Source organism: Miniopterus schreibersii (assembly GCF_964146895.1).
Source record: "Miniopterus schreibersii genome assembly, chromosome: 9".
Classification (NCBI taxonomy): domain Eukaryota; kingdom Metazoa; phylum Chordata; class Mammalia; order Chiroptera; family Miniopteridae; genus Miniopterus; species Miniopterus schreibersii.
The window spans coordinates 36,469,975-36,486,396 of NC_138118.1; positions in this window are offsets into that span (position 1 = coordinate 36,469,975).

Here is a 16,422-nt window from a genome sequence, read left to right on the forward strand (position 1 = left end):
CTTTTCACTCAGCATTGTATCAGAGTTCCCATTTTCCCACATCCTTTATAAGAATTTGCTCTTTCCCTGCTTAGTAGTGAAAGTGAGCACCTCGTTATGTGTTTTGGTTGGTTGCGTGTATTTCTAGTAAGTGAAATATCAGCTTAGGTATTTTTCTATTTTTCTTTTAGATTGTTTCTTTCCCTTATTTATTTATAGAAGTTCTATATATATATTCTGATATGTTCTTTGTTGATGCATTATAAATACGTTTTTCAATTTAATGGTATTATTTAATGAACAGAAGTTCTCAAATTTAAAGGCAGTTAAATTTAACAACATTTTATTTTGTAGTTACACTTTTGTGATTGCTTAAGAAAGACTTTTCCACACTAAAGTCTAAAATATATTTACTTAAATTTTTTTTAAAGAATTTAAAAAAATTACTTTTGATATTGAGGCATTACATTAATCTGGAGTTGATTTCTGTTTATAGTTGAGATAGAAACCTACTTTTATTTTTCATCCATGTGTAGACAATTTTTCCATATTCATTTGTGAATAGCCCTCCTTTCCCTAATGATCTTCCATGGCACACCCTGTCATATACCAAAAGTCCAGTGCCTCTGTTTCTGTATTATATATTCTATTTCACTGGTTAATCTGTTTATTTCTAGACAAATTCTACATTGCCTAATTACTATACCTTTACAATGAGTCCTAATTATTCTCCTCAGAAGTGTTTTTGGTATTCTTGGCCCTTTGTTCTTTTATTTACATTTTAAAATCAACCTATCTAAGCTCCATGATATTTTAATCAAGGTTATAAGAAATGTACAGATCAGTTAGGATCAAATAGACTTCTTTAGGATATTAAGTCTTTCTGACCATGAACATAATGTTTTCCTCAACTTAGATGTTCTTGACTAAAGATTATTTTGTGCGTAGGACTTATAGATATTTGGCTACATTTATTCCTAGAAACTTTATACATTTTTCTACTGTAATTTATCTATTGTAAATGTTATCTTTTTAAAATGATGTGTTCCAGGTACTTATTGCAGAACTGTTGGTAGGAAACCATTCCCTTTAAAATTACGTAGAAGACAAGGTTGCAAAATATTGGAAATCTTAACTAGCACAATAATACAAGAAAAGATGAAAGGAATTAGGCTTGGAGAAGAGGGTCATTATTTATCATTGTACACATAGAAAACAGAAATGTATTTCTGTATAAATTGCTTAGAAGTAATTAAATGAATCATCAAGTTGGCCAGATGTTTGACCAATATATAAAAGTCAATTTCACCTCTTATTACTCCTTAGATTTACATGATGAAAGTGTAGTATTTAGAAGATATAAGGAGAAATATGTCCTGGTACAACAGCATTCTCTAAATAAAGTCATTCTTTCTTATGGGTGTGGTTTACCATTTAACCAATCAATATGAAAGCCAGAATTCTTAAATTAATTAGCAGTTGGAATTCAAACGAGTTAGTTTCTGTCTATGCCAATACACAAAGAATATTCTTTAATGCAGAACTTGATAAAGACAAAAAATTGATTGAAGATGACTGAATTCAAACTATGGAATAAGGCTATATGAAAATTACCCAACTATAATAAGAACAGTCATATTACTACAACACAATACAAGTAACATAAAGTATTATTTTGACTGCTTAGAATTCCTTCTGGTAGAACTGGTGAAATATGGAGGGATAGTGTAGTTACAGGTCTCTGTCTAAATTCCATTCATTTTGTTATTGTCATTGCCCAGATTCAGGATATTCAGTTGATCCCTTTTGGGGTGTCTAGTGCACTGGAATGGTCATCTTTTTACATCAAGCTAGATAAAAATATTAATTTTTTTATTTGTCTGTTTGCAATTGCTTAGCATACATGATTTCAGTGAAGAGCCTGCATCACACTCTATCTTAGATACATGCACTTACAGATTTAAAAACTTATGTCCTTAGCTAGGCCAGTGTGGCTCAGCAGTTGAGCATTGACCTATGATTCAGGAGATCAAAGTTTGATTCCCAGTCAGGGCACATGCCCAGTTTTCGGGCTCAATCCCCAGTAGGGGATGTGCAGGAGACAGCTGATCAATGACTCATTATTGATGTTTCTATCTTTCTCTCTCTCCCTTCCTCTTTCTGAAATCAATAAAGACATATTTAAAAAATAAATAAATAAATAAAAATAAAAACTTCATTTCTTTCTGAAAAATGTCAGCAGCTGCTACTTATTATAAGGAAAATGGTTAGTCTGTCTCTTTTTGTAGGACTTCATTCTCTTGTCCTGACTTCTTTTCTCCCTTTCGTATTTTAGGTGGGATAAAAGCAGATTCCAGATTCCTAGTAGTTATGATTCTACATAGAAAAATCCCCCAATTCATAGTGATTTTAGGTAACCAGTCACAAATTTTCAGTAATGACTTTATCTCACCATTTTACATTTTAACATTTCTATGCCCATTATTGGCGAGTTGCAAAACACCTCTATATCTCTATTCTAAAAGTTGCTGGGCTCTGTTTAAATGGTTTTGATTAATGTTTATCTCACATAAAAAGAAAATACAGACCGGACAATTGGTTCAGTGGGTTGAGCATCGACCTATGCACCAAGAGGTCACCAGTTTGATTCCTGGTCAGCGCACATGCCCAGGTTGCCGGTTTGATTCCCAGTGAGGGGTGTGAGGAAGTTCCTCTCACATTGATGTTTCTATGCCCCTCTCCCTTCCTCTCTCTCTAAAATAAATAAAAACATATTTTAAAAAATACAACAGAAAAAAATGCAGTGGCAGTGAAAAAGATTAAAATACCTAGGAAGAAAATTGGATTGTGCAAAATCTATGTGAAGAAATTTTTAAATCAATGAAAGACATAAAGGAAAAATTGAAAACTTGGAATGGAATACCTATTTTTGGGTAGGAAGATTCAACATTCTAATGAGATTAGTTCTCTTAATCAATCTACAAATTTATTGTGAGCCTAACAGAAATACTACTAGGATATTTTTAGAACTCAATAAGCTGATTTTCAAGTTCATGGACAAAATAACCGAAAAATAGGCCAGAAAATCTGAAGAGAAAAACTAAGTGGGAGATATTAAGTATATTTTTGATACAAATTCATAGTAATTAAAACATCATGGCATGAGAGTATAAATAAACAAACATCAATATAATTGCACAAAAAACCTTGGAAACTGATCCAAAGACATAAGGATTTAGCATGTGAAAATGCTATCACTGTGTATCAATGAGGAAATATGGGCTATTGAATGAATGATATTGAACATCTGAATACTTATCAGGGAAAATATTACATATTTTAATTATATTAAAATAAATACAAAATAGATTCAAGATTAAGTGTAAATAAGGTAACTACAAAAATACTGAAGTAGACTTTTCAACCAATCTTGGTAGGAGGAAAGCCTTTTTAATCATGGCAAAAAAAAAAAAAATCAGAAAAAAAATACTGACAAATTAATCAATTTAATTACAAAACAATAAAATATTTCTGTTAAAATTTCTTGTGTTATTTGAGAGTATAATTATGAGTTTTAATGCTTACATATTACTTTACCTAAATGAGTATTTCTATACTTGTTAAAATAAAAATGTAGTAGGGTAGAAAAGCGATTTTCAATTAAATGCTGGCTACTTGAGCCACAAGATTACCCTTGTGCTTGATATAATTGAGTTCTATTTTATTTTTTGTTTGTTTTTGTTTGTTTTTAGACAAAGTACTCAGGAAGAATAGACTCTTAACTACTGGTATTGTAAATATAAAGTCTATGCTGATGTTATCTCGTAGGGAAATGACATCTTTGGGTTACACTTGAGTGATGCCTTAATAAACCTTGCAAAGTTTCTGTAGTTACTAAGAAGAGAGAGCTCTTAGGCACTTTCAGTTTGATGCTCACTCATTCAGTCATCCTGTCATGCCTTCAACAAATATTTATTGCTTAGCTATTTTGTGTAGATATTGCTAGGCATGGAGAAGATTTTCATGATCCCTGACCTTACAGACTCTCAGAAACAGAAGAGAGGATTCCTCTTTGAGTCAAAGGCAAATATGTAAGTTGATACTTAGTATATTTGATATAAATTGAATTAATTGTGCCTGTTTAAGGTCGACTTATTCTTCCCAACACATGACTTGGACCAAGAAATTAACCCCATTAGTTATTTTTTGAAGAATTGGCAGTTGAAAGTGGCCAACCAATTCATACTATTGTTTAAATACACACTTATAAACATTTTTCTAAATTCTGGACTTGATAATAATTTTGTGAGTTGCTAATGATTTTTTTATTCATTGCTTATTATAATGATAATGTATTTGCTGAACTAAATAAAGTGACAAATTTAATCTAACCTGATATAAAATTCAACTCTCCATTATTTTTTGTGGTGAAATGAGGTGAAGAAAATTATTAAGCCCAAGCCCTTCTGGGTTCTAGATTCTTTTAGCATCACATATGAGTTGTTTGTTATTTGATTAAAGTGTTTATTAGGGTCAGTTAAGTGTGATACTTCTAAAGTAACATAATTGCATACATCTTGTTTACATTTACTGGTTGCTATTTTTTAGTTGTTAATAGATACCCAACTAACTATGCAAATCAATTCAAATGTATTTTCTAGTTCTCAGCAGTTCCTTCTCCTTGGAACTTTAAAGTGCTCTAATAAGTGCTTCAAAGTTGAATCAGGTACTGGGTAACATTTTCAAAGCAGAATGCTAGCTTGGCTATGTGTCCTGGTTCTGATACAAATAAATCAACCATAGATAATAAAACTCAACCTATAATAACAATCACTTATATTTAATAAATCACCAACTGGTTTGAAAATTTGCTTGAATATTTTGTACCACCCACAAAAGCAGTTGTAATAAACTGCTTGGTTATAAAAATCATATAAAATAATTATTAGCATTATCATGTTCATCTGTTCTCTCACTTTCTCTTTTTGGAAACAAAATTCTTGGTTTAAAAAACAACTTTCCAGTGGCATTTCTTATTCTGAATTGTGATGTCAATTTTAAGTAAAGAATAAACTTGGGGTAGTGATAAAATGAAATTTGACCTTTTTAAAAATAAGGGATCATAAGCTATAATTTTAAATGAGTCACTGCTGATTAATATAATAATTTTCATAGCAAATTTACTGCAATGTGTATAGGAAAGCCACTATGAAAAGCCATAAAAGTGCTGTGGTTTGTCAAAGTTTTAAATTAATATTTTGTAAGGGAAGTGACTTGGAAACTATAAACATGTGCCTGGACTTAGGAGGGGGAATTTGGATTTTAAAAGAATAAGCCAATGTTCTGACTTATTTATCCTGGCGAAGACTGTATTTTCTGATGTCCTAAGAAATATTGAGTTTATGTGCTTCAAATGTTAGAAGTGGTTATTCTAGCACCTGCGAAAACTCTTGCCATTGTCCCTATCTATACAATGGGGGTTTTGATTTCAAGAGTTACCCAAAGTTAACTTCAATGGGAATTCTGTTGCATAAAAGGGGCTTTGCCCTTCTTATAACCACTGACCTCAGGAAGTCAATTGCCAGTAACAGGTAACTGTCAAGATCATAATCATACCTGTTCTCAGTATCTCAACATCTGGGAACAATAAGTAAGTTATGTTGTTGACTCTTTCTTTCGATTAAAATCTCAGGGCATTTCTGGATAGGATGAAGGTTAGGATAGGTCAGTGGCAATAGAGTGCTCATGATGAAGTGCTATCTCCATGTATATTGCCTTGCAACATCTATGTAAAACTCATTAATCGAGGACTAAATGGAGATTTCACCAAAAGGACCCAATGCTTAACAGGTGCAATGAAAGGTATGAAAAACACCTAGCACCTCTTAAAGACTTTAAAATTAATTTCAGCTGTTAAATCCTCTGAGCTCATGTTATGTAATTTTTCTTGCTGTGGGGTTGCAACCATCATGTGTCTTAATTATGTAGAAGAAAGTTAAACCACAAATGATGGGTGATTTACCAAAGACTTATGAGAAAATCTCATTAGAACTTTAATCAGGCTTGGTAACTTTTTCTTTCCCATAAATTCATTTTTGATTTTCTGGGGGTCACATGAACTGCTTTGGAATACTGTTCCAATTCTCACCAAGAGCAGGTATCACCATTTCACAGTGTGAACTACCTTCTTTTCAGAAAGAGCCTCATGTGTCAGATGATCTGGGTGGAAAAAAAACTTCAAAAAAGGTGATGCAGACAGAGGAAACACACCTGAAAGAAGACAATCATAAATGTTGTAATACCTTATATAGTGGACTTCATGGTTGACACTCTCCCATCAATTCCACCCTTCAGATGACTAGTCTAACCCTAACCAGTTAAGGTAATTTTCACCTTGGCTAGTGATTGGTCCAGAAATTGTTAGACCTAAACCCACCAAAGCCAATAAAATGTAAGGAGAGTTCAGGGTAGCTTAAAGAATCATGCTGAGAGAGTAAAATGAGATATATATAGAGAATATATACAGTCGTTCCCCTTTATTTATGGTTTTGCTTTCAATGGTTTCAGTTACCTGTGGTCAACCATAATCCAAAAATATCAAGTGGAAAATTTCAGAAAAAAACAATTCATAAGTTTTAAATTGTGCACTGTTCTGAGTAGCGTGATGGAATCTTGCCATCCTGTTCTGTCTCGCCAGGATGTGACTCATCCCTTTGTCCAGCATCTCCACATAGTATACACTCCTTGCTCATTAATAATTTAATAGCTATATCAGTTATTAGATGAACTGTCACAGTATCACAGTGCTTGTGTTCAAGTAACTCTTATTTTACTTAATAATGGCCCCAAAGCCAAGAATAGTGATGCTGGCAATTTGAATATATCACAGCAAAGCCATAAAGTGCTTTCTTTAAATGCAAAGGTGAACATTCTAGACTTAATAAAAAAAAAAAAAAATCATATGCTGAGGTTGCTAAGACCTACCATAAAAACAAATCTTCTATCAATAAAATTGTGAAGAAGGAAAAAGAAATTCATGCTAGTTTTGCTGTTGCACCTAAACTGCAAATATTTAAGCCACAGGAGATGATAAGTGTTTAGTTAAGATGGAAAAAGCATTAAGTTTGTGGGTGGAAGACATTAACAGAAAACATATTGCAATTTGATGGCAACATGTTGTGCTAGAAAGCATTGAGCCTATAGGATGGCATCAGTAAGGGACTACCTGAAAATGAGTGACATCAAACCATTTACTGCAGGTAAGGAATGGTTACACAGATTTAGGAATAGGTTTGAACTGAAAAATACAAAAATTACTGGAGAGGCTGCACCTGTTGATAAAGAAGCTGCAGCCACATTTCCAGCAGAATTGATGGAGTTGATTAGGATTTGGTAGTATGAACAGTTTCAGGCATCCACTGGGAGTCTTGAAATGTGTTTCCTGCAGATAAGGAGGACAGCTGTATATTTATACAACTACCAACACAACACAGCATCTAAGCTGATGGGTATGGAGAGGAAATAACCTCGAACACTGTTCATTTGCATCCTTGTTGCCTTATCCCTGGCCAACTCTAGATGAGTAAGAAGGTGTTTTCTTAATTGCTAGTGGAAAGCCAGCCTCAGAATAAAGTTGACCTTGTTGAGATGAAAGAAAGCCTTTCTTTCTCCACCAGCAGGGAGCCACAGCACAGATGCAGGGATCACCAGGATGGGAGCTCCCACCCTTGGCCAGGTCTTTGTAACTCTCCTTGGGAGTCTTAGCTAAATTGTTAGGCTGAGGGAAAGGCTGGGTTTTAGAAGCCACTTTCTACCACCACTATATTATATCAAGCAAGGACAGGAATGAGGCATTCTCCCAGAGTGGCTCCTGAGGCTAAAGGAAATTTTAGATTGGTGAACTATTAAAATCTCAGGTCTTCCAAGAAACCTTCTTGGATTTTTCAAGGACAAGACTGCTTCTCCCTCAGTGGTGCTTCCACAGTACTCTCCCTATATGTACCTTGGAGTTGATACTACATTTTGGTGTGTGATAAATTTGTGGTGCACATCTCTGCCCTCAGCTCTAGGTAGTATGGGCCTGGGGCCAGAGATAGATTCGATTCATCTTTCTGTGTGCCAATGAATCCAAGCACTGGGCCTTTTACTTGGTGACTGCTTAATTAATTGAGCCAAATTTAATTCCTAAATAATTATAATAAAACTTAAAAGCACACCTTGAACATTACTTGAGACATAAGCATAAATGGAGGCCCATATACCACATGCCTAGGTATTACACATCAAATTATGTCTATGGCCTGAATTGTCTTCCCACCCCTGGCCCTGTATCTTGCTCACTGTCAATCACACTTATGACATAGGAGCAAAGCTCTCTCCACAGCCAGCCCTACTGTTCTCAGCCTAAGAGGTTGCATGTACCTCCAAGTACAAAGTAAAGTGGAAGGTAGGCCCAAGCTTAGGATTTCTGGACAGTCTTGGGGAATCTGGGCTGAGCACTGACTTATTTTCCTAGACAGATAGGATGAGTGGGGTGCTTTCCCTTATGCTGCACTTGCCTGACTCAAGACTTCCAGATTGTTTTAATTCTTTTTTTTTAATCTTCACCAGAATCCTCCTTTAATCTTTAAAGAAAGTGGAAGGGAAGAATAGAGTGGAGAAAGAGAAAGAGAAAGAGAAAGAGAGAGAGAGAGAGAACAACAACATTGATGTGAGAGACTCATCAATTGGTTGCTTCCTGCATGCTCCGGACCAGGGCTGGAGATTGAACCCCAACTGAGGTAACTGCCTTGATCGAGAATTGAATTCAAGACCCTTCCATCCACAGGCTGATGCTCTAACTACTGAGCAAAACCAGCCAGGGCCCAGGTCCTTTTAAGGACTTTCTAGAATCAAGCCATCTAAGTATAGGGGAACAAGAGAATGAATATCTGAGTAATTCGTCTGCTAGACAACCACTTTGGGCAATGGAGGCAGCCAACTTAAACAAAAGCAGACATTCTCTATGCTCCCCTGGGACAGTGGCTGTGATTATAACCAACCCTCCGCAATCCTACGCCATCCCCTCACACACACACACACACACACACACACACACACACACACACACACACACAAATTCTCAATCCTGCTTCCTTTGACCTGAGGGTTCAGTTCAGCTCACACTGTCCTCTCCCATAATTCTTGTTTTTTGAAGTAGTTACTGAACTTTCTAAAATATTTTAGCACAGACAAGGAAAAATTAAGCATCTTGTGTTGTTATTTTGTTATTCCTGGGGCTCACTGGGCATCGACCCTCTTAACCAGGGCTAAAGGCAGCACCAAAACCTAGATGGTACACCTGAAAGATAGTATATGTCTCTCCCTATGAATATTCCCACTAAACAAGTAATTTCTGTTGAAGCTTTTTGTTAAGGTTGGTATATATCAGTGGTCAGATTCACTGGCAGGGCTTGATAAAATACAGACTGCTGGATCCCATTTTCAGAGCTTCTCATTCAATAGGTAGGTCTGGGATGAAACCTACCAATTCACACATCTAACAAGTTCCCAGGAAATTCTGCTTGCTTGGGGCCCACAATTTGAGAACCACTGGTGTATATGATAGTATAGTCAGCAAAGACCCCAAAATAGCCATGGTTCTCATAATTCTACAGACATGCCATGGATTACCCTTGCTGGACTGGCCCTGAGATATTGTTAGAAATTTATCTTTAGTAGCTGAGAAAAGAAGGAAAAGGTTTAAAACTGCAATTCCCAGTCTCTAAGGGTAAGGACATGAATTTACCTCAGAGGCAAATTGTTGCTTTTGGTCTGGGAAAACAACTGAGTCTTCCATTTATTTACAAAAATGTAAGTCAAATATTGTCAACACTGTTCTAGGGGAAAATGTGAGGTTAGTATTAACCCAAACACAGATGTTTGAGACTAAGAAGTTAACTGTTGTATTTGATAACATAAATTTTATGGGAAATTGAGCCAAACTTCTATCTGGGAGACATAGTCATGTGGATGTGGGTGTAGGGTGCATTTTCTAGCATTTCTGGGCCTGTTTCATTCTAAGGACACTGTGTGTACAGCAGTTGTTTCCAGAACTCCAGGGCTGAGACCCAAGGACTAAGGAAAGAGTGGTATCTATGGAAAAACAACTATACCAGGCACTTGGTGTGTCTCACACAGGGTTATTTCTGTCATAATCAGCCCATGTAATAAAGCTTAATTATGATTTTCTGATGTAATTTTTCTGCTGGGGAACTAGTTTCCTCTGGGGGAAAGGAATATTACACTGTCAGTTTACCTAGGAATGGTTTTTTCAGCCTGGCAAAATGAGGAAAAAAGATAGTTCTCTGAATAAGGGTAGGGATTCTCTGCTCCAGGCCTAAGAACAGCTGGCCTGGATTCTGAGGACCACAGGTAATCGTGGGAGGAGGGCATAAGCATAAACTGGGAGACTGACTGGAAAAGGCCAGAGGACTGCTTGTAAAGGTCCTTGAAAATATGGCAAGGTGTGTGAACTCTGAAATATACTACTTCCAGTCTGGGTTGTACTTTCCTTCTCTAATACCCAAGATTTTGGTGAAATATTGTTCAAAGTTGGAGTTTGACCTCTGCTAGTTCATGAGGGTTTAAAAAATACGTTACCAACTTGGAGCTAATTGCCAAGGAGAGGGCAGGGTTCCTGTCAAAGATCACTTTTCAAGGAGAATGGGTCCCCTACAGTTGGGGTCTCCCAAGGATTGCTGTAGGGTTAGAACAGAGAAACAAGAGGGTCCAAATCATGTGTAAAATGACACAATGGTTAGCAGGGGCAAATTTCTTTATAGGCAGGTTGGAGCTCATGATCAACCATAATTTTGAACCTGTGACATGATAAAACATGATATGTTTGAGTTACAAGTGAAGCATAGTTTCTTGGTTTGGTTATTAACTAGAGGTAATTTAAGAACAGACATTATATTTGAACACCTATGTTGAAGATCAGATCTAAGAGGAAAGCATTCCCTTTCTTTAATAGGAAAAGGTAATTCAAGTCTCCTTGACAAATGAATAGATCCAAATAACTACATCAGCAAGAAATGGAACTCTTTATATATAAATCTGAGCTAGGAAATACAGTTTCACTGTATGAACTTCAAGAACTCCCTTTAATTAGGCAAAATGATTTTAGTAAACTCGATTAATCTCCCACAACACATATAAAAACCCTAACTATAGAAAACGGTGTTATAACAATATAAGAAATTGGTATGTACAGAAGTTCACTAAAGCAAATCAATTTTCTTGAAATTTACTTGAGAGCTCCAAATATTATGAACAAATATTAATTTGGAACCAGATTCATCCACACTTCATTATGGCTCCCAGGAATCATACTGGACAAGACCATTCAGAAGGTTGAACATCTTGACAATGGCCAAAATAAGCATACTGATACAGAAAACCAAAATAATGTGGGAAGAAGAAGTAAGCATATAACATCCTGACTCAGTAAAAGAGTGAATTTATATCTAGTATATTAAAGAGTTGGCTCAAGGATATCACAGTGTGGATGCAGAAACCTTGGAGCAGATCACCAGTGACTCACACTGTGCGCAAGAGGCTTAAGCAGAAGGTAGTTAACAAAAGGGAGTAATTATTTTCTGTGGAAGGAGTTTTGTATGCCCATTGGCTTCTTGATCTTAATAATCTCAAAACAAACAAGAGTGTATTGCACTCTGTTTTGATGAAAATGGAAGCTATTATTTCCTCCAGTATGACTAAATCCAGGCCTATGCTCAGAACAATTATAATCTTATTGAGTTGCATCTTAATGTATGCTTCAGTTTCTCCATTCAAAAAAGATTCATATTCCATTGATACTGCAAAACATATTTTTTAAATGGCTTTATCCAATTAACATGAAAAATAGAAAGGAATTATGTTTTCCACTATTCTGACATGGATTAGTTGACATTAGACAGGATTTCTTGACAATACATTTTTTTCCCTGTTTATATACTTTCCTTGGGAAAATCTGCCGGTACTCATTGAGATTTGCATTTATAATCTTATTTTATTACATTATATTTTTATTATGTTATTGAGTTTAAATGAAATATGCAAGTATCTTATAAAAAGTTCCTGCAAAGAAACCATGAATTGAAGGTATTTCTAGTCATGCAAGCCTAAGTGAAAAGCATGAAAAAAGCATGGAACAGTTAACCTTTCCTCCAAGTTCTTCTGTCATATATTGAAGTTAAAAATATGAGTGAATATTCTAATTTGATAAGAAAGTGGCCAAAAAATTATAATTACCAAGAAAACTTTTTAGATAGGAATTTATAAGACTCATTGTTAAGGATAAACTGGCTCTAAGAATATATTGTGCTATATTCTTACTTACTAAATATATTTACTTACTACCATTATTAGTTAATAATGGTAGTAAGTAAATATGATTTATAAATAAATAAACACATACTAAGACATGCTCAAAATGTTAGAGACCCTGAGAAAGATTATCTGCTTGTCTGTGTCAGGCACCTGATAAGATTAAAATCATCTTCATGAGCACTACTCACCAGATGACATTTGTTCTTTCTGCCCATAACAAAATATGACCTCATAAGCCCCTTCTTTGGGTACTTTGGAATCCTTTTTCTAGATTTTATTTTGAGCATCTCCACTCAGCTTAACATTCTGTAGCTACCTGCTTGACCTGCATTGGGCCCAGGGGAAATTAGACTTAAATGTTAAATCTGTGGACATACATTTATTTCATTGTATTTTGATTTTGTTGAGCTCTAAGTGAGGGAAATCCTATCACCTTATATGCCACCTGCAAAGGGCACCTTCATTTATGTGGAACAAAATATACCTGCAATCAAGATACTGACCAAACTAAAATAGAGACATGGGCTCCTTTCCAAATTTGACCTTTCTATGCACTATGGAAACCCACTCATAAGAACCAATGGCATGAACATGTTAAAAAAACAATCCTGTGTACCTTACTGTGAGATGAACTAAGGTGACATATCTATGTAGTAAATAAGGACTTAGATATACTTCCCCATTTCCTAAATGGAGGTGTTGGAGCAGGTGGTTATAATTAGTGACTTGTCTTCAGTTGAGCCAGCACTAACTCCTAACTTAGACTCTTGTAAAATATGTTTTCTCCTCTCCAGAATTCTTGGGAGGGGTAAAAATGCTCAGCATTACAAACACAAATATGTATTTTACATGCTATAAATAGTTATAATTTTCTAATTTGCCTTTAATCTATTCTCCCTTTTAGCCAAGGGCTCTGGGTAACTGAAATAATGCTCTGCCAACTCCTGTAGTTTAATAAAGTCTTCTAATAATTATAACACTACTTGAAATCTATTAGTTTTTTTATGTGCTGTCTCTCCATCCCTCCCTTCCACTCTCTCTGGAAAAGCAATGGAAAAAAATATCCTCAGGTGAAGATTAACAACAACAAAGTGCTTGACATTAATTAGGTTCTCTTAGTGGATTACCTGTGAATCAATGCAAAATTAGTTTTGTTTCCTGCTAGGTGGTGTCAAGAGCCTGATCTGAATGAGCTAGTTTAGTTGACCAAACTCATTTTACAGGGAGTTCGGTATGCCCTCAGAGACTGTGGCTCACTGTCTCTCTGCAACTTAAGTCACCCTCCAAGAGCTGTTAATTTCCCTTCAATGCTTTGCTTGTCTGTGTTATGGAAAGCTGCATTTCCCTCTGCATTTGCCATTCAAGGTCCTTGAACTCTGCTCAGGGAGGTTGGCTCATGCAATCTCTCTCCACATCCTACTAAGAATTTCAATCTAATCTTCGGCTCCTTTCAGGATGTATCAAGTCCTAACTGAAGTCCAGCAGCTCTGAAAACAATTTGGAGGCCAGAGCCATGCCTCTGGCAAGTTTGGGAGGCCTGAGCCTCTTAGCAAAATGAGTATATTTCCTATTACTGTAAGTATCACAGCAGCAAGGCCAAATAGGTCCCAGGTAGCTTACCTGTTGGTTCTCCATCATAGGGCAACAGGACCAGGAAAATATCCCATCATACATGGCTGGACACAAGAGACTAACATTTTGGCAAGATAAAGGAATTGCTGTTTTTGTTGGCCTTTAATGGAATCAGAATTGGTTGCCGCATAATTACTATACACAAGATTAGGTATAAAAGACTGATTGCAACAGGATCAAACTCAAAAGAATGATTAAACATATGCCATACCACATAGAGGTGCTGGCAATGGCAATTAAAAGTCAGTGCCAGGGGGCATTTCTTAAAGTTGTGTGGCTAGTGGTCTCTAATTGTCTTAAAACATTATGAAAAATTCATGTTTTTCTTTTCACTCATTACAGAATAGGGCTAGGAGTGCTAGGGGAATAGATATGTGTATGCGTATGCAGATGCATGTGTGCAAGCATATGGGTACTCACAAGTACATCCTCTCACCCTTGCTCATGAATATTTGTCATAAAACTTGAAACAAATGCAAATCTTAGCTGGAAATAAAGCTTTTTAATGGTAAAGTTTTAAATCACTTTAAGGAGTAATTTGTCAGTTAAGAGCTGACAGCTTCCTCCTGAAGTGACCACAGCAGTACTGCCATTCAAAGAAGCTTGGAAACCAGTCTGGCTTGTCCTCTAAAACGTTAGTAATATGTTCTTGGGGATGTCATGTGAAAAGGCAAGATGGAGTGTTTCTGTAGTTGGCAGTGTCTTTAGATGAAACTAGAAGGAGCTGTTGGTATGATATAATATATAATATTGAGTATTAAGTGATTAAGCAGTTGTATACTGAGCTACTGTTTGGGGCAGAGCAGAAACATTCTATCTATTGTTATACAAATGATGCCTGGCGACCATATTTCTGTTCAAAGAAGGATCCCTTTGCAGTTATGACCTGTGCAGTATGCTTTGTTTTTTATTTTTAAATATATCTTTATTGATATCCGAGAGAGAAAGAGAGAGGGAGAGAGAGAGATAGAAATATCCATGATGACAGAGTCATTGATCAGCTGCCTCCTGCATGTCCCCCACTGGGGACTGAGCCTGCAACCCAGGCATGTGCCCTGACCAGGAATTGAACCTCGATCTCCTGGATCATAGGTTGATGCTTAACAGCTGAGCCACACCGGTAGGGCTGTAGTGTGCTTTATAACCTTTTCCCACCCTGTAATGAGAACTCCATGCCCAGGGAGAGAAATCAGACAGATTTTTCAAGGTAGACTTGGAAATTTATAGCACAGCAGAGTTAAAGCCAAAATTGACTAAATATAATGGAAGTCAACAAAGATACGAATAGAAGTCCACTGGGAAAGACTCCTCTTTAAGCAAGAGATTAAATCATCTGGTCTCTGAAGCAAGAAGTAGACTTCCCAGTATACGAGGCCCAACAGCCATGAATAATGGACACAATGTCTGGACTAGGTAACCACTCATCTCTAGTCCCCGCTTTTAGCACCAGTTCTTTAGTGTAAGCAGCAATTTTCAACCGGTGTGCCACAAGAATTCTTAAAACATGCAATGTCTGACTATTTAGTCAGGGGCACTGACCTCCTTTCCCTTAGATTGTCCAATAAAAAAATGACAACAGCCAACACAACAATAGCCTTCTGGTGTGACTGAATCAAAATTATATCTATTATTTTTGTTAGATCAGCAAGAAATATAATAAATTTTTTGGTGTGCTGAAAAATTTTAGTAATTAATTTATGTGTGCCATGAGTTGAAAAAGATTGAAAATTGCTGGTGTAAAGGAATTGGAGACTGGTATCAGAAACCACTGTATCTTTGTCAGAGTTCACTGAATATAATTATGAAATCTTAATGGTGCAAAAGTTAGAATAAAAACTGAAAAGTGGGAATATAAAAAACACTTAAAATAATTTTTAAAATAAAAAATGTATATTGGTTACCAAAATTATGTGGTTTTTAGCCATATCAACTGTTTTATGGGAAATTAAATATTAAAGAGCTGATTTATAGAATAAACATGAACAATGTCAGTTAGAGGTAGAGAAAGTTCCAGAGAAAAGTATTTGGATGTTGTTCTCCATCCATTATTAAAAACTCTTGCTGAAGAAGCCTCTGTTACCTCCAGGTATAGCAAAGACTGGCCCTTTGATATGATGTCACCACCACATACTGCTGTTCCAGGGCACAAGGCTGAAGTCAGCCTGTGTTCATTGTTTTTAATGTAGCTGAGAACCTTCATTCTACCTGGAAATGTGATACTCTCCTGTTTCTTTTCATCTGTGATTCCCTCCAACAATGTTATCTTGCATTTTCCTTTCTTGATTTCACAGATTTTAAAAAATTAAGAACACTGGAAAAAATATATATTCAGAGAGTAAAATCTCAGAAATTGTTGCATTCATATTTTTAAAAAGTATTAATTTCTTTCTCACTTTATTCCTTTATATAGATGAATTTTAGTATATGATTTAGATACAT